Genomic DNA, 27224 nt, shown 5'->3' with positions numbered 1-27224 from the left:
TCTGGTTTAGTCTCACCTTCTGGGACTGTGAAAGTACACTTAGGATAGAACTGTTGATGTTTGGCATTTGTAAACTTTCTGCATAGTTTCCTATGTATCTCCTTGAAACATGAGAAATTATTCCCCAAGTCAAGTTGTAGATAGCATTATCTTTGCCCTGATATTGTCTATCCCATGGGTCTCCTATAATATGAGCCTATGTGGTTTCAAGACTCAAGGCATCATAGATGCTAGACTCCCATCTATATCTACGACTATTTTGGTCAAAGTATATGCTCGTTTTTACAACATCAAATCTTGACTTTTGATAGAGGAGAGTTTGGCTCTAAACAAATTTATGGCTTCACTCGGGTAATATCCTTCAACTCTAGAGAGGATGGCCTATAATAGATTATTTCCTCTGAAATGAACCATCCTTATTTATCTATCACTGGACGCACTTCTATGAGCTTGTATGTGCGTCGTTCGAACACTGGTTGATCCTTTTTGTACAGTTTCCCTTTTTGGTCTACATAGTGTGCATATGAATTATGGGTGCCATACAAAGCTAACATCATTCTGTTTGATGTGTCCATTAGACTCGTGACTAATTGCACACTTGTGGTAGTGGATGCAGAATCATTTGCAAATCTAACAGTCTTTTCAACCTTCAGCAATATCTGGACACCTTGCCCAAAATTCGTGTAGAATTTGTTATTAAAAGTGTCATAATAACTAATATCTAATTCTCCTAAATCATTTTCTCATGTTAAACTGATCATTTAATATGGGGAAGTACCAGGGGAGAAAAAGCTAGAATATTGATTAAGCTGGCAGACCAACCACCACAGTAGGGATCCAAAGGAGGGAAAATAGGGATCCAAAGGGAGGACCATCTGCAAAAGAGCAATGTGCAACAATGGGCTTCAAAGACCCTAAGGTTCATCCCATTAAGACTTCCAAAATGCTAAGGTTCCAATTTTCAATGTAAAGTCCAATGGTCAAACTTTAGGGATATTGGATGCTTTGTAAGTGTACAAAAACATCTTCCTAGATCCCTACATAAGAGGGGGCGATCCCTTTTATTAGGGGATGAGAGCAAAACACACAGACACACACACACACAGAGTCATGCAAGCCCCTTTACACAAAGGGCATAGTGGACACACGTCAGCTCCCTAGCCTAGTTGCCCCCAAGGTGTACTCAAATCCTATAGGATGGCCGTAGAGGTGGACCAATGAGAATTAGGCTAGGGTAAATCTAATTTAATTCACTTAAAAACACTTGATAAAAGAACCGATAAGAATTAAGCTCTCTAGAAGACTATTGGACAGTCTCCCAAGGGGTCCACTGAGCATTCAACAACACATTGGCTTGCCTGCTTCCTATTGGCCAGAAGACAAAGGGGTCCAATGAGAGTTTGGTTGCATTATTTAATTACCTAAAGCTCTCACAAAAGGGGAAAGGGGAACACAAGTCAGAAGGCTATCACTTATGCTTCTTAGTTTTCTTTGGCTAAGCTTTGCACGATCCAATGGGGTGTTAGCATGAGTATTTTGCAGGAGGGGTCAACCAAGAGAGAGAGGGGGTTGAATTTGACAAGGCATTATCACACACACACTCACACAAGCTCATGTGTGCAGCAAGAAGATTCTCATCTCCTTCTCAAGCTTTTATGGAAAGCTTATCACCTACTCCAAGCTCGTGAGAAGGGAGTCCTACACCAACAACTCTTGGCTTTGTGATGCAAATCCAACCAAGAGCCAAGCTTCAATGGATGCTCATCTTCTCTGCCATGCTAATTACTAAGCTATGCTATGATAATATGAGTGATTATGTGAGGAGATATACTTCTTTCTCGTAAGACTACTCCTTCTTCCTCTCAATCTACTCTCATACCCCGCTAGCTCTCACCATCTTCAAAGGTGTGTGAGGTCTTGGGTCTGAGACCGTGAGGGAATTAACGTTTTGTTTTAAAGTGTTTGTTAGTGCTTTAAGCGTCCATATTCATTGCACTAGCTATTGAAGGAACACGAAGAATTGTATTGTAAAATGTCGTCCTGCTTGGCTAGTATAGGATGCTCACATTTAGATCGGTGGGGCATCAAAATGCGAGGGTCTTAGAAATGAAGATTGCATCCTAGTGTATTCAGTAGATGACCACCACTACATAAAGGAACCATTTCTAGAGGAGTTTTTGAACCCCTTGGATGGAAAAAAATATTGGCGACTCTTGATCTGTGTGTAAACAAGGTGATTAATACTACATTCTACGACAAAAATGATTATGATATCACACCCTTTCTAATGGTATCTATTGTCCATGAAACCGAGAACATTTTTGAAACAATTGAGATTGAACAAACAAGTGATTGCAAATGAATTGTGGATGTAGTTTCCATGCGGGACCTTTCACAAGATGACAAGGATGAATACCATGATTTGAGGAGCAATGATTTAAGAAAGGATACGGGAGATGAACTCTCAAGTGGTTCTAAAGACAAAAATTCAAAAGAACAAACAAAGTTAGCTTTTTATGAGTTTCCTAACCAAAAAATGCCATTAGGAAGAGAATGCAGTCTAGGAGGGCCTCTTTATTTGAAATTTAAGGGAGTCAAACCTTTAGTATTAAGAAAGAAATCAAAGGACGGCTTTTTAATTCAAACAAGCAAAACGGCTAGTTTATTTGAATTCAAATTTTCCCCCGAGAATGAAATTTAAAATCTAGTGGGTACAAAAGTATATCATGTATCATATATATGGAAAGAGCTTGGAGTGTAGATTCCAAATGTATTGTCTCCACTCAAATTGGAGATCATATGCAGGAGTTATGGAAGGTTAAAAATCTTAAAATTGTTCATCTCCTTTTTCGGGGAAAAACTGCATCTTTTGACCACACTTACACATGTTGTGCTCAATGCGAAAGCCGATAGCCTCATGAACAAACAAAGCCATGGAGAGGAGCATTTTTAGAGAAGTTTTTTGCTCTCTCTAATGCAATATCATCGAAAAACAAAGAAAAATCCCTCTTGTGGTCCTCAAATGAATAAACTCTAAACTACAAAGTTTTTTGTCTCGTCATTTCTATAGAAAAGCCTTTTCTTTTGAGTTATTCTAAAAATGCTCACCCTAGGTCCAAAAAAAATAATTTTCTATTTCCAGAGCTACTCCTGTCACCTTTATTTTTCATGGGAGACATGTGGACCACATCCCTTATCTCCACATAGTTTTAGGTTGGCAAGTGTGGATAAGAACACATTGGCTCCCATTCCCATCTTTTGGTTATCCTTCTCACTAATATTGGAGGCTTTCAAAATCCATTTTGTAAGTATCTTTTGTACTTGCTAATATACTTTCTTTTCCCCATAAGATCCTCATTGAATCCATATCAAATTTTGTTGGTACTTGTAAAGAATGCATTCAGAGTTTGGAACTCTCTAGTTCACAAACACGTTTCTCTATCCATTGTACATAATTGGCCCTTCTACTAATTTAATTATCTCTCACTAGAATGGCCAAATTCAGCAAGAGAAAATCATTTTAGTAGACATAAAATGAAATTTGGTGGCACTTACTTGTAAAGAAATCCGTCTTCTTATCAATAAGGATGCAATGAAGAAGCAAAACATGGAAGATCCTGACATAGGAAATACCTATTTATTGTTTTTTAATGGCTCTTACATGAAAGATCATGTGAAGCTTGAGAAGATTTTGTAATTTGTGATCCTCAAGGCACGTTGATAACTTAAAGGAGTTTGAAGCTTATAGCACAAAGAAAAAATGCATCTGAGTATGCTACTTTGGAGACATGACTCAACCTTTGCCTTGAGCTTGACATCCATCGTGTGACTGTAAGAGGTGATGCTCTTTTGGTGGTTATGCAAGTACTTGGGGTATGGAAAAGTAAGAGTCGAAGGCTAAAAGTATTTGTTTTCAAGTGAAGAATCTCCTTAAGCATTTTGAAGCTTGGAGTTTAAGGCATGTGGACAAGTTTTAGAATGAAGAAGCACATGGTGCGGCACAAGCTTCAATTGGCCAATTGCATGTGGTAAGTATTGATTCTCCCGTTTATTTAGGAAGGGAATATTTGCAAATGGAAGAAAATATTCTACAATTATGTATGCTTCCATCAAAGTTGGAGAAATCAAATAAGTATGCCTTCCTTTGTTGTGATGAGAAGGGTTCTATAGAAAGAGGAAATTTACAAAATTTTATAGGAGAATCATGATAGTTCTTGTTGTGGTTAGTTTGCTTTAAATATCACTTTGCATAAAATCTTGCAGGAAGGGTACGTGTGGCCAATAATCCAACGAGATGTTCATCATTGGTGCAAGTCTTGTAAAGAGTGCCAAAGCATGTTTTAGAAGTGGATCATTGATGCGATAGGCCCTTTACCTATAATTGTGAGAGGAAAATTCTACATACTTATTGTTGTTATTGACTATCTATTTAGGTGGGTCAAAGCAAAGATGGTAATAAAATCACAAGAAAATATGTTTTCCATTTGGTAAATGAAGACATTTGTTGCAGTTTCAACATGCCATTGGAGCTACTTTCATACAAGGGTCCCAATTTTAGGGAGAGATGGTGGATTATCTATGCAAGAAGCTTCATGTGCATCACACATTTAGTACTTTCTACTATCCCCAAAGTAATGGAATGAATGAGATGTTTAATGGATAGCTCATAATAATTCTTACAAACATGAAAAGAAATAATGTGAAGACTTGGGATATAGAGCTATCTTGTGCTCTATGGGCCTACATGATTTCCATCAAGTCAGGTGGTGGTTTCTCTCCCTTCCACCTATTTTTTGGCAAAGAGGATTTGCTTTGTTTTGAGTTAAAGATACCAAAATTGAGGATGATGTTAATCTCAAAGATGAGCCTAATTATGCACTTGAAGAAGGGCTTCTTTTTTAATGTGAAAAATCGGATAGTTTTCTTGCTTTTGAGCATCATGAACATGTATTGAAGCACAATCCAACAAGGACAAATGAGAAGGTGAAGGACAAAGACATTAAGAAGGGTGACATGGTTCTTCATCACAATGGTTCAACATGCTTGGGTGTGGCAAACTATGTTCTGTGCATTTTGAACACCTCATTTTATGTAAATTTTCACATATGGACATGATACCATGTGTCAAAAGGGCACGTGGATTTATTTTTGTGGGTTTTTAGCTTTGCTTTAGAAAACACATGTATGTGAAGTGCAAGTCACTTGACTAGCACCAGCTGGCGGGTTGTCACAAGTGCCTGTTAGTAGGTTTTTTCAAGTATGACTTGTATATAGCTAAAACTCATGTAAAAACATAAAAAGGTTCATAAAAAAAAAATTTATTTTAGTTTTGAGGCTGTATGGTGCCCTTTGTCTCTGTATTCTTTATTTGTGCACTCACCTTGCCTTCTCTATGTGTACTCGTATCAAAGAAACTCTCTATTTGCACAAAATTTGCACATAGCAGCATTTTAAGAAATGTGGAACAAAATAAGATCTTGTGCAAGGAGAGTAGAGAGATATGATGCAAAGAAAATTATTGGAAAATAAAAAATTTAGATTGGCACTACTACAAACTGACGACATCATCCACACATGCGCTCTCAAGGTAGAGCTTAGATGGTGATATAGGAAACTAGAGCAAGTAGGCAGGAATGCAAGGGGATAATGTGAAATGGTTCAAGGAGAAGGTCTCCCTATATCAAGGAGCCTCTATGGATTTTCCTCTCTTGTGAGAGATAGCCATCCATGTGTAGTCAAGACCACTTAGAAGTCGGCTATCAATGGCTATTAAATGCCACCCACCTACAAACAAAGGCCACGGCCATTAACCTATGGCCTCATTCACCATTTTTTTTATCACTTTCCAACAATATTCTAGCCAGGGTATTTTGGTGAGAAGGCCTATTCTTGAATTTGCTCCATACCATCCACAATCACAAATAAAAACCTCATTAATGTGCAAGTTGAGTCCACCAAATATAAATGCACGATTGGCTTCTCCTCATATGGGGGCCTTACAAACTATACAACATCCATTGTGGTGGGAAAATTTGATAGGTGGGCATTGTAGGTATACTAACATCCCCCTCAATGCATAAACACCCGAAGATGCTTTATGTCGGCCATGCACCAACTCCGAGTTGGTGAAGGTGTTGAAGTAGCTTGTATTTCCCAATCATAATACGCTAGCTCCACAGTCTCATCCTCAAAAATATCTCAAACATAATGATATTGAACCTCAATATGCTTTGTATATGCCACTCTAGTTGTCACATTGAAGTGTTGTTATTGAATCAACAAGAATATCTAGGTCTATGAGAATCTCCTAAGCCAAACTACTTCACAAGCTTCTAAAAAAGGAGATTTATACTCTGCTTTTGTTGAATCAAGAGAAACTATTGGCTACTTCTTGCTAATCCAAGGAAACACTCTAGAACCAAGTGAGAAACAATATCCAAAATTGACTTTCTAGAATGGCAGTCTCCTGCCCAATCACAGTCACAGTACTCACTTAGTATTTTTGTGCCAATGCTAAAGAAAATTTGAGGGCCCATAATACCTCTAATATACTTTGGAACAAGCATGTTTTCCTTGCAATGGCATTCCCTAGGCTGGTTAGAAAACTTGCTCAAAAGACTAACTGCAAAACAAGTGTTTTGTCTATTATTACACAAGAAAATCAAACTTCACACAAGCTTCCTGTACTTCTTTATGTCAACTAAGGGAGAAGAATTCTCTATTCAGAGAGTTTCACATTCACCTCCATTGGAGTGCTCACAAGATTACAATCCATCATCACAAATGCTTTGAGAATTTATGCAGCATACTCTAGTATCCTCGAGGGTCTCTCCACATATCCATCTACGATTGGCAAGTCTTTTCCCATTTCTCCAAATTTTCTTCATAGCAATGGCTAGTCTAGCCCCACAATCAAGTATGGCTACTATTTTTACTCCTTTGTACTCTAGTGGTAAGGTGGTGTTCGTTTCTTCCCCTTTGCAATAGTCACCCACCTTATTCACTGATACAAGCTTTGCTTTTGATCTGTAGGAGTTTTACCCATGTTTTTCTCTAAGCAGGTGTCTAGATGAGGAATCTTCACTCCCATTCTCTCAAATTGTTTTCCATCTGGCCCTATAAATGCGGTCTAATTTTCAACAACTCTAAGAGAGTAATCTTGCATTGTATAGGAGAAGATATCAATGCATGCAAGCTTTTAGTATCCATCATCTTTGGTGTGGCTCTCCACTAGAAAGGTACCACTCTAACCTCAAATTCTGTTTCATGCTCTCTTATAAAACATGGCGAAGTTTGTAGAGAGTGTTATAGATATCGTATATCTCCAAGGTAGAACTCCTGATCCATGTTGATCTTAGGGATAGGTGAGGACTGTAAAGCAGCACTACCATATTTTTGGTTTTTGATTTTTTCCAATAAGGATTGTGGCAAGGACTTGTCTACTTCAAGGATTTGTTGCATCTCATGATACTTTGTGCATCCATAGTATTTGCCACTACCCTCGTACCCAATGGCTTTTCATTCCCCGTTTTGGTTGGTTCATCCATTCTGTTTTCTTTTAGTGTGTTGTTGTCCTTTCTTTCAAGTATAGGCACTACTTGTTCAGGAGCTTGGACTACCTCTATGAGCCTTCTGCACATTTCCATTTGCTTGGTTTTAACTTTTCGATGTGTTTAGCTTCTCATTAACTTTTTCTACCAAGACCGAACCTCTTGATGAAATTTTGGATGATTTTTATTTTTTTTCGTTCCCTATTTTCCTTTTCTTGCGGCAGCTCACTCTCCAAGGCCCTTTTCTACTTCAATATTTTTGCTTTCATTTTTTTTCTTTTTTCTTTCCATGATTTTTTTCCAATTCTCACCGATATGTTCTCAACTTTTGTCTAAATAGGCATTATGTTTTCCTCCTCAATGGGTGTGTTTTTGGTAGCTTCTTGAGCTTGAGCTCTTGTCACCGCATGTACTGGAACTATTGGTTCTTTCTTAGATCTACTTGAAGAAGGCATCACTCTAACAAGGTTCATTAATTCATTTTTTCTTGTTGTTTGGGTGTTTTTGACAATCAAGAATCAGGTGTGTAACAACACATTTTGGACAATATTTCTACGTCTTTTTGCTTGTTGTTTGGGTGTTTTGGACAATCAAGAATTAGGTGTGTAACAACACATTTTGGACAATTTTCTACGTTTTTCGCATGATGGAGACAATTTCTTTGCCAATGATTTTCTCCACACTTGTAGCATGGTCATATTTGTTGCGTAGCTAGTGGTGTAGCCAATGGTTGTTGTTGCATGGTAAGAATGGTCTTTGAACCATACTCTTGATTGTCTATGAATATTAAGGTGTTCTTGTCCATGGAAAACTAATTTTTTGTCGGTTGTGGAACATAAGATGGTTGAGTATAGTTGACTCTACCATCATTCAAAAGAGGTGATTGTTTCCCTAACATACGTTGCAGTCTCAATTGGGTGCTACACCATGGGGTGGGATGATCTCCTCCACATGTGTCACATCTCCTCGATTGTGGTATTTGTACATTCGGGTTTTTTCTATAGATTTGGTGTATTTTCTTACCAATTTATCAATACTTGGCATCGTAGGGGTTTGAACTTCCAGCTTTTTTGTAGGTTAGCTCATTGTGGAAAAGGTGCTTCTCATCGCGTTGTTTGCATCATCCGTCACCTCTACGTAAGCCATACAATTTTCAACTAGATAAAGGGCTTCTCTAGTGACTTTCTCAAACATCGTAAATGCTTTCAAATGTAGGTCCTTTTTGAGATTCTCGTTCTTCAAGCCCTCTATGAAGAGAAATGATAATCACTCATCTTGCGGTAGCTCTCATACAATGAACCTCTCTATGTATTGTTTGAAGCAAAGCAAAGCTTCCTTGATTTGTTTATTCTCTGTTTGTTTGAAAGCGTAGATTTGTGACACTATGTTGTGCTTCGTTACCCTCTTAGAGAAATACTCTATAAATTCATGCAAGAGTCATTCTATGTGTGAAAAAACATCTTTGTTCAGTGATTGGAATCAAGTCAAGGTTGTTCCTTTCAATGTCAACCCAAATCGCTCGTACTGAGTATGGAAATCTACAATTTGTTCAGCTCTCCAAACTTGTTTGAAGAGTGAGACATGAGCATATGGATCCCTCCACCCATTTTACTTTGTCTTCACACATTGGACTACTTGATATAGTCTTAGTCATTGTGGTCCAATCACCAATCTAACCAGTTCATGGTTTCTGGCAAGGACGTCTCTTGCTCTCTCTTCTCGTCTTGGAGAAAATCCTGGTGGAATCATCTCTAATGTGTTTCCTGACATCGCTTTTGGTTGAAAGTAAGTAGAGATTGGAGTACCCTTGTATGTGTATCATTCTAGGTCAATTGGATCGACAAGTTTATAATCTCGTCCATACTTATCTATCATCAATACTTGCATTCCATGGGCATATTATATGCGAATGAATAGAGATTATTATGGTCTGTCAACTCTCTTGCATTGGGTTCTACACACTTGTAGAAGGTATGTGGATCCCCATTTGTGAATATATATAAGCCCTCATGAGTGTAATCCATCATAAGTCTCATGGCTTCATTGGTTTTGATGAATCTCACTTTCCGTTTGTTGATTAGAGGATGCCTCTGCTCCAGGCCTTCTCCAAATCCTATTGTCAAAGTTGTTGTAGTGTTTCTTGCAATTTTCATGTCTCTGAGTGGAGTAGAATACCCTGGTGGTGGTGGATGATTTTTCATGATAAAGGCTCACTCAAAACTCTCAAGATAGTCTTTGACAAGCCCACCTTGGCTTAGTGCAACTTATTCTCCCAAAGGTCAGGTCATTGTGAATCCTAAAATTTTGCAGTTAGGAAAGTTGGAAAAATTTTGCTTCGGTCAAGATGTTTCCTATTGCTTACAAGTTTTCTACTTGGCTATGCTTGACTCAATTTGGAATTGTGTATCAAAATTTAGAGCAACTCTAGTGAATTACACTTGAAGCAGCACTCAAAATAGACTCAAGACTAGGACACAAGAACTTTGGCTTGTATCTTGTCTCTTCAAGGTATTTTTAGTTCAAAATTGAGATTTGAGATATACTCACATATATCTACAAGATCATTGAGTCAAATGCCACCACTATGAAAAGGTACACGGATCACGATCCATGATCCCCTGTCAATTTTTCACTTCAAATTTTGAAAGTAACTAGACAAGGTTATATGCAGACCTTGTGCCAATTTTCATCAAATTCTGGAGGTTGGGGGACATGCATCACGATCCATGTTCAACCACATCTAGACTTGATCTCTTGGAAGCTTGTTACTCACTATGTCCACAAGCCAAATCTCAAATCTTTTTTAATTTGGACTTAGTTTGATAGGTAAAATGCCCAACACACTTCGGGATATGTTTTCTTGTATATGTACTATAGATCTGGAAATTTTCAAGTCAAGATGTCACCATGGATACATGGATTTTGATCCATGTGCGGAGGCCAAATTGACTTTTCTTGGTACCATTAGGTTCAGCATGATTAATAGATGCTATAGTATTAAAAAAAAAATGGATTTGGACCTCCAAGTTGAAATTTAGGTCAAATCTTGTACTTTCTTAGAGTGCTTGACAGTTCTGGGATTTAGACTTGGGTTTTGATGTCCAAGTACAGTTTTGAAAAGATCACTAGGCTCCTTGTGACCTGCTTCAACTATGGTACAAGTTTGGTCTCAGTGTGTGAAAGGGGGACATGCATCGTGATCCGTGTACCCTTGTATCAGAATGCACTAAAACTTGGCACACAACAACTTGTCATTGGTCCCTTGATGCTAGCTATATGGTCTACTCCACTACTTAGTTTTGGATTTGGAAAACTTTTTGTCAGTAAAAAGAAAAAAATTTGTCTCTTTTTTTGTCTCCTGGCAAGTTTTGACCAGTTTTTGATGTTTGGCTATTTTCTTGCAATTTTTTAGCATGGTGCCCTTGAGAAAAGTGCTTCCAAACGGTATCAGCTACCTACTACCTAAATCTCAGCTCCATATGATAAAAGGGGACATGGATCATGATTCATTTTTCACCACACCTAAACATGAAATTTGGTCAGTTGTACGCCTACAATCTGTGGACATCAAATTTTTCTTTATTTGCGGATTTAAATTTCAAAAAGTTAAAAAAGGCTCAAATTTTTGTCAATTTCCAAGTTTTTTGTATCTTTTTGCCCATTTCTTGATTTGAGTGAGTTTTCAGTGTCAATTTCTCACCGAAAAGTATATTCAATGATTTGGAACTACACCAGACTCATGGTATACATGGATCGCGATCCATGTTCCTGCACCAAATTGCATGAAACTTTCTAGATTGACTCTTTGTGGTTTATTTATCCCCTTTTTGCACTTATTTTTGGGTTTAGATCATCTTTTAAGTCTCTACCATCAAATTTTTAGTTGTTCAGAGTTATGGCCGTTTTTACCAAAATGTGTTTTTCATCCTTTTTTTTGCTAATATTTTCAACCCAATTTGATGGTTGTAGTTTCTACTTACCCTATTCCTAGGTACTGAAATAAGACTACCAACAAAAACAAACAAAACAGTACAAAATAAAATCAAAATATAGACAGAGTAGCACTCTGAAAGAAAGGAGAGAAGCGAATAATGAAATTCTTTGGGCTATCTCACTCACAACTCTCTTTACCTCTCAAGAATAGATCTAGCAAGTTTCCGACTTCTAGACTCTATCAAGCACTAACCCGTGTGTCTAGTTGCTTCACTGCTGCTACGCTGTAAATGGAATGGAAAGGTAAATATTTCAAAAAGAATGCCTTAAATACGCACTAGGTCACTCACCATCTAAGGATCATTCCCCTGCTACAATGATGCCAATGTTAGTGGGTTACCGTGATCGAACGTTGATAGACCGCTTTTGGCGTGTACAAAGTAGCTTTTATATGCATGTTCATATGTACAAAAATATGTGAATACATGCATTTGGGAGCTTTGCAAAGTGGTTTCAAGCTCAAAAAAAGATGCAACGTGTACACATTGTGAATAGTCAGGTTCAAAAAAAGATGCAACGTGTACACATTGTGAATAGTCAGGTTCGTGCGCTAGCAGTCGGACACATGTACATGCCCGTATAGGGTATCAGGGACTTGGATATGGTTTTAGGTGGCTTATTTTGGTTCTATATAATTTTTTTGAGTTTTCTAGAATGTAAATAGTGCAAGTGACAAGTGTGGTACTCTCATCCCGCTCGAGAAGTTTGACACATGCGATAACTGTCTATTTGCGGCGCCTGATCTGCGGTGATACGTGCATCGCCCTAGAAGTGGTCAAAAATGGAATGTGGGGATGTGGAAATGTGATTTGGGTATTGAGGATCAATCGTGAGAAATTTGGTGAATTTTGGAGTCCGTTTGGGGTTTTTCTTGCGAAAAATGCCCGTCGGGGGTCAAAACTGGCCAAAACTGGGCCAAAAAAGGTCAAATAAGGTGTGAAATGGCTTCAAATTGCCACATCACTCACGGTGCCGTGAGTGTTCCAGCTGAGGGAGGAATTTTGAAGAGCAATATCAACACTTTCACCCCTCTGTGTGTGGGAGGAAGCACGGTGCCTACAGGTGGTCTAGTGTAGTTCCGTTGCGTTCCCGTCCTGTTTTCGAGTGTGTGGAGGAGTGAATGAGAGCTTTCTCTCTTCAATTTTGCACTTGGGAGAGTCTATGGGAGTTATGAGGTTTCCATGGATGTGTGTGTGCAACGAATTGAGGGAAGAAGGTGCGGCTTTCTGCAAGACTATGTGACCCTGTATCGGTGCCATTAGGGTTGGCGCTACTCCAAAGAGTCCAACAGAGTGGAGTTTGGTGAAGCTTTTGCAATGGTTTGAGAGTGGCCTTTTGTGTCTGGAGTTTTTGGTTTTTGGATGGTTTTTCTTGTATATTTTGGTCAGCATCAAGCATGATTTCAAGTGTTGATCACCTCGACTCACCTTGTAGTGTCTGCGGGCAAGCAAGGGCTTGTAGGTCGAGGCGTTTGGAGTTTGAATTGAGCTTGTGGGTAGAGTTTTTAGGGAGCTTTTAAGAGGTATTGAGTGAGGTGAGGAATTCAAGTAAATTCCTTGTGTTGTGTTGATTTGTCTGGGTGTGTGAGTGTGCACACGACATCTTTTTCTCCATCATCCTTTGGCGATCCCGTTGGAGAGCGGAAATTTGCCGGTTGTGCACCCAGGTGAAGCGGTTTTGCTGTGAAGTTCGAGCTTCATTGAAGGAAAGTGGTGGTTTGGTTAAAGTTCAAGACTTGAAATTTTGTGGAATTACTCACGCAAGGGAGACGGGAGTTCAAAGGGATGGCGTATAGTCGGCCAGTGTTTACAGGGAAGGAGGATGTGAAGGACTGGATTGCGGACTTAGAATGGCATACGCTTGGTATGCACATTGTGAATGATGAAGCAAAGATTCATGTATTTCCTCTTGCACTCAAAGGAGAAGCTCGTGAGTGGTTTGAAGGTTTAGAGGAAGACAAACAGCAAACATGAAAGCAGGTGAAGCTGGCAATTTTTGACAGGTTTGGGAAGAAACTAACCGCAACAGAAGCAACAACAAAATTGAGAGGTTTGCAGCAAGATGTTCATGCTAACTTTAAAGAGTTTTTGAAACACTTCAAAGGGCTTTGGGTTTAATTAGAGACGGCATCCCAAGTACCTCCAGGGGATTTCTTTAAAGTGCATCAGTTTATGGATTGTCTCTATCCAAGTGTAAGGGAGAAGGTCGATCAAGATGAGCCTGCTACATTTTAAAGAGCCTCAGTTTATGGAATGTCTCCATCCAAGTTTATGGATTGTCTCCATCCAAGTGTAAGGGAGAAGGTCGATCAAGATGAGCCTGCTACATTTGAAAGAGCTGTGGAAATTGCCGAGGCCAAGAGTAAGAAGATCAAGAGAAGGTGGGAGCAAGGCCTGACACATACTGAGCCAGTTGTGGTGCAACCAATGGTCCCTGTGACAACAGATGATAGAGTGGAGCGAGTGGTTCAAGGTCCATATCCTGTTACGGCCCGGGTTTTGCATGATCTTGCTGGTCAGTTGCAAGAATTAAGAATTAACATAATAAATAGGAACCAAAGAGAGGAGCGGCCAGCTGGGAGAGGCAAGGGACGAAGGTTACAAGGTAGATGCTACAATTGTGATGAAGAGGGTCATTATGCCCTTGATTTTCCTGAACCACAAAGAGAGAGAGGAGGGATATACCCCCTATATGGACGTGGTCAAGGAAGAATAGAAGAAAATCATCAAGAGCGGGCACTAGAAGCACCGCCGCCACAACAACCACCACAAGTATTGCCTAGAAATGGAGAAGGTAGGGCTATCAACATCATTACCCTTGAGCATCAAGATGTAGATGTTTTGGCAAATAAGAGAGCTAGGAATGATAGGGAGAAAGAGACAGAAGAAGAGAGGGAAGCAAGAGCAAGGAAAGGAAAGGCTAAGGTAGAAGACAAACCAAAAAGTAGCAAGAGGCGGCGAAGAAGGAAAATTGGTCCAGAGGACTACCTCCTTGGCCAAGGTATTGAAGACTATGATATTGTCGATGACATACAAAATCAAAAGGAAAATATATGTTGTGGTCAGTTGGTGGCTTTGAATGCTAAGTTGAGGAGGCAGTGGACCAAGTGTGTGAATACGCGGGCCCCTTCCAAGAAGGAAAAGCGTCAAAGCATGGTGTCATCTTTGAGGGTTGGTCACCCAGCGGATATGGTGCCAATAGTTGAAGCTATTCTGGGAAAGAAGACGGAAGTGCAAGCATATGTGGATGGTGGTGCCCAGGTGTGTGTCATGATCGAGGCTATCATGAAGGAAGCAGGCGTTAAGATGTTAGTGAATGCTTCGAACCGTATGAGGATGGCCAACCACAAAAAGGCAAGGTGTCTTGGAATAGCTGAAGATGTGAAGATAAAAGTCTTGGGGATTGAGTGCTTGGTTGATTTCTACGTGATGCAAGCAGGTGAGAATGCGTATCCAATCATTTTAGGGAGGCCATGGCTTATAACCCTTGGTGCTAAGCAGGATTGGGGCACGGGCTTGATCACCATCCCCGACAAAGAGAAAGGAAGGACCATTGTCTACAACATGAAGACACACAAGAGCCGTACACAGGGGCCTAGTGGAGATGCAAGATATAGATTCGACGGAAACCACATCATACGATAGTGATGCTTCGTCTACATCATCAGAAGAAAGTGTAGAGGAAGGCTTGATGCAATTATGTCCTGATCTTTTTGGGATAAGTGTTGAAAAGGAAGCATCAATGCATGATGTGAAGGTCAAGGAGGAGAAGGATAGTCCAAAAGCAATTGTAGAGCCTGCCAAAGTGAATGTAAGGAGCATGCTAGGAGAGGACTTGACAGAAAAAGAAAAAAAGGAGTATGAAGACATGTTCAAGGAATTTCCAAAGCTATTCGCCACTGAATATACAGAGTTGCAAGGAGCTAAAGGAGTCGATCATAGAATCAATCTAAAAGAAGGTGCCAAGACAAAGGTTCAAAAGATTAGGAGGTTGGGGGTCATTCATGAGAAGGCACTTCATGAAGAGGTGACGAAGCTTTTGGAAGCAGATTTCATCTTTCAAGTGGAGGAGTCCAAGTGGGTCTCTCCAGTTGTTATTGTGCCCAAGAAGAACGGAAGATTTCGGATATGTATCGATTTCAAACCTTTGAATGCTGCCACAAAAAGGAATCATTATCCACTACCCTTTCTAGATGAGATCCTCAATCAGGTTGCAGGTCGTGAACATTACACAATCATGGATGGATTTTGTGGCTACTTTCAGATCTTGATAGCGATTGAAGATCGATTCAAGACGACCTTAATTACTCCTTGGGGTTGTTTTGCCTACAAAAGAATGCCTTTTGGGCTGGTTAATGCATATGCTACCTTCCAAGGATGGATGAATAGAGTGTTTGGTCCCTACTTGGGTAAGTTCATTCGCATTTTCATGGATGACATTGGGTGTTATAGCTCAAGGGTCACACATTTGGAGAAGTTGAGGTTGAGTTTTGAAAGGCTTCAACAAGAGGGTGGGCAACTCAACCCAAAGAAGTGTAAGTTTTCTCATGCCAGAGTACATATTCTAGGACATGTGGTTTCCCAAAATGGAATAGAGGCTGACCCAGAGAAAGTTAAGGCTTTATTGCTTATGGATCCGCCCAGCAACACAAAGGATTTGGCATCATTTGTGCATAAGCTCAGGTACTTGTCACGTTTTTTCTGGATGCTATGTCCACTATGTGTATCCTCTCCAGAAATTGAGTCAAAGAGTTCAAGGGTTTGAATGGAATGAAGACATGCAACAGGCTTTTGATGGCATCAAGGAGGTATTGTGTGGTTTACCAATAGTGAGTCCTCCCGACTTGGAGTCGATTTTCTATGTATCTATTAGTGTGGGGTCAATAGCTTTTGGGTCGGTTCTCTTACAAAATCAAGGAAGTAACTTCAAGCCAGTTTATTTTGAGAGCAAGATGAAGAATGTAAGCAAGTTCTCCTACACGGAAATGGAACAGTGGGTATTCGCCTTGGTTCTTGCTTGTCATAGGTTTAAAACCTATTTGTTGCCCCAAAAGTTCTATGTGCTCACCACATCGAATCTTTTGCCGGATGTAGTACAACATTTGAAGCCTAGCAAGCGCATCTTAAAGTGGAATTTGGAGCTTCAAGAGTATGAGTTTGAGTTTAAAGTGGATCATTCTGTTAAAGCTCACTTGGTAGACATAGTCGTACATAAGGGGGGAGAGCTTCCATCTTACCCAAGGGTTGACAAGGATGATCATGAAGAGGAAGTAGATATTACAGATGCGTATACAATGATGTTTGATGGTGCATACAGGAAAGTTCTTCAAAAGGCAAGTGGCGGGGTAGTCATTAAGAAACCAAAAGGCGATGTAATCTTTTCTAGAGCTTACGATCTTGATGAAGCTGAAAGTAACAATGAGGCCGAGTACCTCACGCTTTTCCTTGGGTTGAAGCAGTGTGTTGAGTTTGGACTGAAGAGGGTCATTGCAAAAGGGGATGCATTGCTAGTCATGAATCAGTTGCTTGGTTTGTGGAATGTTAAGAAAGACAATTTGAAGAAGTGGTTCTATGGCATCAAGAAGCTTTTGCATGAGTTTGAGAAGATACATTTTAAGCATGCTCCTCGTGAGCAGAATAAAGAAGCTGATGAGTTGGCTAGGGACAAGTTGGATGCCTTGGTAGCTCCTTTAAAGGTCAAGGAAGCCTTGTATGCAGGAAGGGAATCATTGCAAGATGTAGAAGTATTTCTTGGTAAAGGGCAATGTCCAAAGGGCATGTCAAAGGTGAGGATCTCATGCTTTATGGCAAGGATATGATTTTTGAGGTAGGTGAGGATCTCATGCTTTATGGCAAGGATAGCATTTTGAGAAAAGTGCCGTACAAAGAAGAGATAGGCTTGATTTTGGAGCACTGCCATGAAGAAATAGGCCATCAAGGCAAGGATCAGGTTGTCTTTCATGTTTTGAGAGCAGGTTACTGTTGGCCCTCTATGATGAGAGATGCTTATTTTTGGTGCAAGTCATGCCATGAATGCCAAGTGTTTGCAAATCGGAAGCTTTTGGCTGAGCCTCAGAAAGCTATAATGTCTTTTGATGCATTTGCAAAATGGGGAGTAGATGCTGTAGGTCCAATGCCAAGGACCAACAATGGTAAAAGATATATCCTTGTGGCTGTGGACTATTTGACAAAATGGGTGGAGGCAAGAGCAGTAAATGATGTAACAGTAGGAAGAGTGGCCTCTTTTTTATATGAACATGTGTGTTGCAGGTTTGGAGCTCCTATGGTTATCATTTCTGATTGTGGACCAGGGTTTAGGGGAAAACTTGTTGCTGCTCTCATGGAGAAATTGAAAATTCAGCATACACGTTCTTCTCCTTACTACCCACAATGCAATGGATTGGTTGAGAACTGCAATGGTCAAATTGTGAGGATGCTATCAAAGTACGCTAGAGAGCATCCTAAAGAGTGGGACTTGGACTTGGAAAAGTGTTTGTGGGCTTATAGAACTGTGTATAGAGTGTCAACAGAGTTTACACCATATGAGCTTGTTTATGGAAAAGAAGCTCTTATGCCCATACAAGTGCAGTTGGATGCCTTGAAGTTGTTGTGCAGAATGCAAGGTGAGCATAGTGACAAGCTGCAAGAAAGAATTCTTTCTCTAGAGTTGTTGCGAATGAATAGAGAGAAAGCCAGTGATTATTATCTTCAACAATCAGAGACAAGGATGGAGAAAATGAATAAGAGGCTGCCAGAGAAAGAAATCAAAGAGGGAGATCTGGTGATGAAGTATGATTCTCGCTTGGATTTTACTTTTCAAAAGAAGTTGAGGGACAAATGGTTGGGTCCATACAGAGTGAAGCATATATTTCCTAATGGGACCTATGAGTTGGAAAAATTATCTGGTGAATGTTTGCACTACAGAATAAATGGGTATCTCTTGAAGAAATATTTTGCGAGGGATGTGGTTCCAGATGCAAATAGTCTCTTGGTTGAGCATAAATGCTCTACCTAGAGGGTGGGCAATGATGATAGACCGCTTTTGGCGTGTACAAAGTAGCTTTTATATGCATGGTCATATGTACAAAAATATTTGAATAAATGCATTTGGGAGCTTTGAAAAGTGGTTTTAAGTTCAAAAAAAGATGCAACGTGTACACATTGTGAATAGTCTGGTTCGTGCGCTAGCAGTCAGACACATGTACATGCCCGTATAGGGTATCGGGGCCTTGGATATGGTTTTAGGTGGCTTATTTTGGTTCTAGATAATGTGTTTGAGTTTTCTAGAATGTAAATAATTCAAGTGACAAGTGTGGTACTCTCATCCCGCTCGAGAAGTTTGACACATGCGGTAATTGTCTATTTGCGGCGCCTGATCTGCGGGGGTGATACGTGCATCACCCTAGAAGTGGTCAAAAATGGAATGTGCAGATGTGGAAATGTGATTTCGGTATTGAGGATCAAGCGTGCAAAATTTGGGGAATTTTGGAGTCCGTTTGGGGTTTTTCCTGCGAAAAATGCCCGCAGGGGGTCAAAACTGGGCCAAAAAAGGTCAAAAAATGGTCAAAAAAGGTGTGAAATGGCTTCCAATTTCCACATCACCCTCTGTGCCATGAGTGTTCCAGCCGAGGGAGGACTTTTGAAGAGCAATATCAACACTTTCACCCCTCTGTGTGTGGGAGGAAGCAGGGTTCCTACAGGCAGGCTAGTGCGTTCCCGTCCTGTTTTCGAGTGTGTGGAGGAGTGAATGAGAGATTTCTCTCTTCAATTTTACACTTGGGAGAGTCTATCATATTTTTGAGGTTTCCATGGATGTGTGTGTGCAAGGAATTGAGGGAAGAAGGTGCGACTTTCTGCAAGACTATGTGACCCTGTATCGGTGCCATTAGGGTTGGCACTACTCCAAAGAGTCCAACAGAGTGGAGATTGGTGAAGCTTTTGAAATGGTTTTAGAGTGGCCTTTTGTGGCTGGAGTTTTTGGTTTTTTTGATGGTTTTTCTTGTATATTTTGGTCACCATCAAGCGTGATTTCAAGTGTTGATCACCTCGACTCACCTTGTAGTGTCTGCGGGAAGGCAAGGGCTTGTAGGTCGAGGCGTTTGGAGTTTGAATTGAGCTTGTGGGTAGAGTTTTTAGGGAGATTTTGAGAGGTAGTGAGTGAGGTGAGACATTCCAGTAAATTCCTTGTGTTGTGTTGAGTTGTCTGGGTGTGTGAGTGTGCGCATGACATCTTTTGCTCCATCAACGTCTACAATATTGCTTTCTAACACTAACATAATGTCAATACTCAGGGAAGCAACTTGGATGGGGCACAAAGACTATTTGAGGTTGCCAATATCAAGAAGTGAATCTAACAAGCAAACACTCCAACTAAACAAGAAAACCACCACTAAATGATAAAAAAATCCACCTATGTCCTTTCTCATCACTCTAGGTCATCGCGCAATTGTGTCACGTACTCAAACAAAATCAAAATGCAATGAGACTTTAGGAGGAGGTCGAAGACACCTAGGGTCACTATCCTACCAATTTTGGTTGCAATACGGAAAGGTATCAAAATCACGGTCCATAATGACCAAGGTCCTAAAAACTACAACAAAACTATCCAGAAAGATCGCCCTATGGTCTAGAAACACTCTCCTATGGTCAAAACATAAAAAAACAGTGATTTAAGAAATTTGAAGATTAATCTCACTAACAAGTAGTTGCAAGTCACAATAGAATTAACAATGATTACACTCAATTGAAAGAGCAAAGAAAGGGAAACACGATGCAAGTCTCGGAATTGAAATTTATTACCCAATCATTAAGTTATGATGATTACAAGTTGGAGCAGCTTGACCGCTTCAGCGTACATACAACAAAGTTCTTTTCTCTTCCAAAGATAAGCCTCCTTTCACATTAAGGTTATTGACTTTTACACCTAGGGCTTACTAAATGGATAGTGGTTGATCCACATGGGCCTTTACAATCATCATGACAAAATTACAACTCAAAGAATTGACCTGCTATTCTGTAATCATGGGCACCCATTCAATTAATCCATCAACACATATATGTTTGAGGGGTTCAAGAGTGTAAGTTTCAAGGAGGAAACCAAAATGGGAGTGGGACAATTACAAACAACACCAAACATGAAGCTTTTACACCTACAATACCAGTTTAAAAATGAACAGGGTGCTAAAATCTACAAAGATGGTAACGATTCATACCATCTATAAAGATGGTATGGGTCGTTGTTGTGTGAAAATTGAGGAGATATATAGTGAGCTCAAGATCATAGTGCAAGTCGATTATAGTGGGGATGAGTAAGGAAACATGTACTTAGTTGTGAACAATGTCTTTATTGTATATAAGTGGGGATTGACAGGCAAAAGGAGAAGGTTGATGTCGAGCTTGAAGAGAAGCCACCAAATCTAGACTTTTGTAATGCAAAGCTTAGGTAATTGAAAGTGGCTACTCACTTCAACACGATACATATGTGATGAACCCAATGTGAGAGAGTTAATGGAGCAGAGATGCTTACATGTGTTCACATACAAAGTAGAGAGATACTCTTGTAATCATGCCGGACAAGTATGGCCAAAGGTATTTAGTGGTAGACCGCAAATATCTTGAGGGATATAAGTACTTCGGAGTGCCACTCTACCAGTGAGGCTCCAGACACAATTTACACTATTAGGGTGCATGAGACAAGAACTGATGATAGAGACGCAAATGAGAAAGTAGCTGGCCAAAACTCTTCAGAATACCTATCAATGGGTATCAGGTGGTAGGTGTTGTAGTAAGAGATCCTAGAATGATGATAATGGTGTCAGAAATGCAAAGAATTCCATTTTGGGTAAGCGTAGATGAAGCTACAAGACCTTCATTTGTGTCTCAAACAGTAGTCCATAAAAGGGACGGGAAAATTGAGCACAAAGGAGATGAAACAAATGATCACACAAGACCCAAGACAGAAACACCATTGGAAAATAGGGTAGTGGCTAACATCACAAATGACTCAAAAGTCATAAGTGATGATGCCAATTCTTGAAGTGGAAGAGCCATGGCCACAAGCCTTATGGAAAATGATACGAAACAAGAAGGATGGAAGTGAAACTCACTAGATCATGAGTTTTACCTAGGAGATATACAATCTCTATATGGTAGTGCATGAATTGAAGCATCCACGGAGAGTAAAATTGAAACAGTAAAGACTTTGTTGTCATTTAGAGGATAATACAAAATTAAATCAAAGGTTACGGTAGTGACCTCACAATGGAAGCCAATTCCAAAGATGATGGACACTAAAAGCCTACATGAACTAATGTCAACTCTTATACATTGTATGATAACTCTCTATGAGGTGTTATAGATTAGACCACATCCATGGGTGAAGTGTGAAAAAACTTAGAGACGATGGGTTGAAAATTCCTCTTCAAGACATTTTGTTAGATAAGCAAATGGGTAAAATGTTACAAAATAGACCAAAGGCAAAACCAATACCTTCTAGAACAAGGTGGTTGATTATTGTGAAGGATAAGAAGGTAATACAGCCTTACCAATGAAACATAAAGGGATAAAAATGATTGCTATACTTGATAGCTGGGCTAGAGTGGCCATTTCCACAAAAGAGATATGGGAAAAGTGGGGAAGACTAGGTCTGAGGAAAACAAGGATGAAGCTACATCTTGCAGATGGTTACATTTAGAGACTTATAGATATGTTGGAACAAATTATAGTGACCTCTTGTGGGTTAGAGTAGGAACACTCTTGTGGGTTAGTGGATTTTGGCAAGAGAAACAACTTTGATGTCAATTTAGGGAGACCATTTATGCGTCAACTTAAAATGGTACAAGATTGGGGCTACGACCACATCTACTTGATGCAAAAAGAGATTACTACAAGGATCCGTGTAAAAGGCCATAGCTACATAGATGTTAGTCAAGCTCTTGTAGAGGAATTCAACTCAAGAAAGGTCAATGGGCAAGAGACACCTACATGGTTAAAGACTAAAGCACATCTATGGATGTGTGCATCTTTTGAGTGTGAGAGCTTGGAAAGAGAAGATTTTATCCTAAAGAGACCAGCAAAGGATAAGAACTAAATTTTGAAAGCATTTCCTGAGGAATTGTTTGAAACTTTTGGATGGAATTAGACACTGGCTATTCTAGACGTATGTGTGAATGAGGTAACCCCAACAAAGTTTTTTGATGAAGAGGTCTATGATATAGTACCCTTCCAAGTGGTGAGTGTTATCTTGGAACCAAGGTCAATGACGGAGCACGTAGATACATAGGATTTATTGTTGATGTATTAGTGATTGCAGGTTCAAGTAATATCATTTTCCACTAACCATTGAAATGCTGGAAAAGATCCACAAATTACTTGAAAGGAAGAAGAAATCCCAAGCTAATAAAGGCTTGGGAGGAAGCTAAGTTGCAGATTCTAAAGTGCAAAGAACACGAAAACAATGCACAATTGCCGCCACAACCAACAATGTCACCTACTCATATTGAAGCAATTTAGATGAATCATAAATGGTTTGGAGGGGTGGATGTATGCATCAACATACAACTTCCAAATGGATCAACAAAGCAATCTTGTGGACATATGAGCTAGAGCCAATGCCATCAAATATTCTATGTATCTAAAGATGATAGATGTACCACTATTGACAAATCAAATAGAGATAAAGGTTGCAAATCAAGGAAAGATTATAAGCTCAAGATAAGCCAATTTGTGAATCAATGTCGACAGCTATCAATGCCCACATCAATTTCATGTTATGCCAGATACAAATTCCAACAAAAGAGTCATTTTTGGTGCTCCTTGGATGAAAACATACAAAGCAGTTCCACATTGGCAAGATGATGCATTAACACTAGACTTGTAATGAGCCACAAAACTGGCTGAAGCCACAAAAATGGCTCACATCAAGATTCTAGTAAATGAAACATAACTTTTGTATATGAGATCAAAATTTATGAAGCTTCTTAATTACGGGTTCAAGATATAAAAAAGGTTTCTAAATACAAAATTTACATGAAAAGCTCAAAAATAATTAAAAAATACTTTTCTCAAATTACTAAATTTTACGTAAAACTCACTTCAACACTTAACTTGTAGAAGTAAAAAATGTTGGCAGTCTTTGTCTATGGGTTAAAAAATCTTGATACATCTATCACATACCTATTGAGGGATTTCTCAAAGAAGTTTGGGCCTGCTTAACAATGATTTGATTTACTTTCAAAAGAAAATAGAAAAATTTTGTCCATCCGCACAAATTAGTTGTAGAAGATGGCAATGGAAAAACACCTTTAGACCTTCAATTAGCACTGTACTATTTTTTATCAACTCATATTGAGTGCTGGTCATAATTCCCTGAAACCATTTTCTATTTAGATAACTAACATAGTGTTGATATTTTTTTTACAAAAGTCTGAAAAAGCCACAAAAGTGGCTGATTTTTTACAGGACTAGTGTTAATGTTTATACTTAACAATATCTCTTATGTCACTCCACTAGATAAGAGTGATCATATGTGGGAAGTACAACCCATTGTTACAGCTTCACGATAACTGATGACACCTAAACCTATATGATGCTCCAAGGATCAACCAACTTAGATACGTATGGGTAAAAAAGTCACTCATGGCTAACAATTGTAAGGAAATATGGATACTCAAGGCAAAAATTCACAAGGTGACAACAACGAAATAGCATAGTACTCCTACAAATCTCGAAAATCAAATTCCATCGCAAGCCCATCCAAGTATCAATGGATTCCCAAGAAACCTCAAGCCCAATCCCAACTGGTGAAAATAACTTGGCAATGGAGACCAAATCTACCGACTCGACACCCGACTCAATAGTTCCCACAAACTACAACCAAGTACAAGTGGATACAAAAGAAGCCACAGAAGATGGAAATCACAACACAAGTACTTCAAAAGCCCACTATCAAAGAAAGAGTGTGACATCTTCAAACATTTTTGTTCGGACAACATAGTATAGATGGAGCCCCAACAACAAAAACCACTGAAAAAATAGTTTAGTACCCACATCTTGCATAGCATATCGTTACCCCATGTATTTCTTCCATTGCAATAATAGGGCCACATTACATGGACATAGCATTGTCACCCATGCACATTACACAACCTTTCGTTCGAGATGACTCAGAATGGGAAGAAATTATTAGCATACAACAACTGCAAGATGAGAATAATTCATGTGTCTAGTGGATAATAAAGAGTTTTTTATTGCTTGATTTCCTTTACTTGCTTTTTTTTTTTAGTTTGGTTTTTACCTCTTACTAGGCATATTAATGAGCCATACTGAAAATTTTTTGATAGTCATGATCCATCAAGTGAAAGTATGTATATATAAATGTGAGGAATAATTTCCGCTAATTTTTGGCTAAGTAATAATAATTTTTAGTCAGTTTCTTTCATTTTTAGCTAATAAAGATAAGAAAAAAATAAAATGACCTAGGAGACCTGAAAATGAGTTTTGAGTGCAAACCCCAAATTAGTAGAGCGAGAGCTTCAAGAATAATAAGTTTCAAAAGGTTTGGTACAAGCTGAATTTTTGGTCAACTTACGACTGATGAAATATGCAAAATCGAGGGCAAATAGTGACAAGATGCCCAAAGAAAAAGCCGTCTGAGCCGCAGGTAATGTGGAGTGAGCAATCAAGGCAAAGGAGGTAAAAATATGCTTGGGGTTCCCAGTAAGTCGGATACATATATCCAAGTAGGGAAAAATAGGCCTCATTTGCATTTGTGTGTGTGTGTGTGTGTGTGTGTGTGTGAGAGAGAGAGAGAGAGAGAGAGAGAGAGAGAGAGAGAGAGTTGCAACATGGATCATCATCCATGTCCCGGCTCTCTCAGAATTGGATCGGAAGTTGGAGCAATTACATCATAGCCTTGGGAGACCATTCCTAAAATTTGAGTCAATTTGGACACAATTTGTCCTAAAAACCCAAAATTCTCAGAAAATCAAACTCCAGATGGTCGTTTTGACCTAGGCCAAGGATGATTGGTGCAAAACCCCAAAAGTTGGTGATGAATCACTATAGAAACATGGAAAAATGCTATCATACAGATCTTGTATGATTTGCCTTCCAGACATGGATTGCAATCCATATCCCCTAGAGGCCGACATAGCCAGTATTGGTCCATAGGTGTCTTGGAGTGTCAGAGGCATCAAGAGAGTGAGGAAACTCTAAAATCTTGGACAAAATTCAAGACTTAGTACATTCAGAGCCTCTAAGTGCCAGGAGTTAGGGTCTTTGGGAGAAACCCTTAAATTGAGAATATAGAAAGGTTTTGCGTGTTCAAAAAGTCAACTTGTAACCAGATAATTCTTAGAAGGAGCAAAAAAATTGACAGCAAGGAGAAAAGGACCCATCAGAGTCAGATTGAGGTGAAACCTGAATGACAAGTGGACATTGAGGTGTTATTAATCATCAAAGCAACCAATCATGGAAAACTCTCACCTACTAACCACAAGATTGTAGCAAAGACAATAAAACAAGGCCATAAATTAGAATATTGGGTTAACTTAGTAAATGTACGTCTGAATTCAAAAAGACTACATCAGTGTGCTATGATTAGTTACTAGGACACACTCCCAAAGTGTTAGCCCAATTTGTGACAAAAAATGGATAGCAATCCATGTACCTATCCCATTTTTTTGAACCAATCCCTAGCCATCTTAACTACATGCCATTTGTAGTATAATCCCAGATTTTCAAGTCATTTGAAAACCAAAATCCTTGCGAGAATCCCAAATTTCTCCAAGTCTGTGAAAAAAAAGTAAAAGTTGACTTGATGTACCAACCAATGATCCAAATCAAAAATATTATTACCATAGCATCCCTTAATCATGTTGAATTAGGTGGTACCAAGAAAAACTAATTTGGTTACTAAACATGGATTGCAATCCATTTACCTCTAGCCCAAAATTGACCTGAATCAGCTTTTCCTAGTGCTTATAGTTTTCTTAGACACAATGGTGAAGCTAGTTTAGTCAAATTTGGACCTCATTTGCTTAAGTTATGCGCGTTTTTTAGTTTATGGTCAAGTTTGTGCTAAGGCGTATTTTTCTACAAGTTTTTGACCAAATTATTGGCACTAAAATGATAAATTTTGTTAGCACAATGCCTCACAAATGTGCACCAAATACGTGGGGAGCTAGTATGTTTGAAGTTGTCGACATCTCATCCAATGAGAAGGTCCATTTCATAGATGAGGATTTGGAACAAATTCCTACAAACATATCAATTGGGAAGTTCTAAGTTGTAGATGGAACTAAAGTGAAGGCAACCATTTTCCCTAAAGAAGTAATTGTGGACACTACATCAGAGGTCTAAATTGATGGATAGTGCCAAGTGCTTGTAGCTCGAGATCTTTTTCCACCTACCACCATGGAACAATTATTCCAGAGAGCACGCAAGCTTATGTCAAGCATTCAGTACAATGGAAATCCATTCTCACCGACAAGGATGGGGCTTTAGTGCAAGTCAAAATCACCAGTGAAATTATTTTCCAAGCACTCCACTTGTCGGTTGTCCATCACAACGTGCTACTCATGACATAAGAAGTTGATAACAACAAGGCCTTCATCGAGCAGCAGGGCCATAATCTTACATTCAAAAAAAATTATCCACTCAAAGAAACAACTCCCTATCCGAT

At 39.3% G+C, this 27224-nt stretch overlaps 1 pseudogene; it reads left to right on the top strand.

The window, feature by feature from the left end:
- Positions 1-2380: 2380 nt before the first annotated feature.
- Positions 2381-27224, top strand: part of LOC147424756 (uncharacterized) — a 46855-nt pseudogene continuing 22011 nt past the window's right edge.

This window comes from Adiantum capillus-veneris, chromosome 25 (genome assembly GCF_014529385.1).
Source record: "Adiantum capillus-veneris isolate H3 chromosome 25, ASM1452938v2, whole genome shotgun sequence".
NCBI classification, from domain to species: Eukaryota; Viridiplantae; Streptophyta; class Polypodiopsida; order Polypodiales; family Pteridaceae; genus Adiantum; species Adiantum capillus-veneris.
Note: the sequence above shows the minus strand (reverse complement) of the source record. Positions and strands in the feature narration are given on the sequence as shown.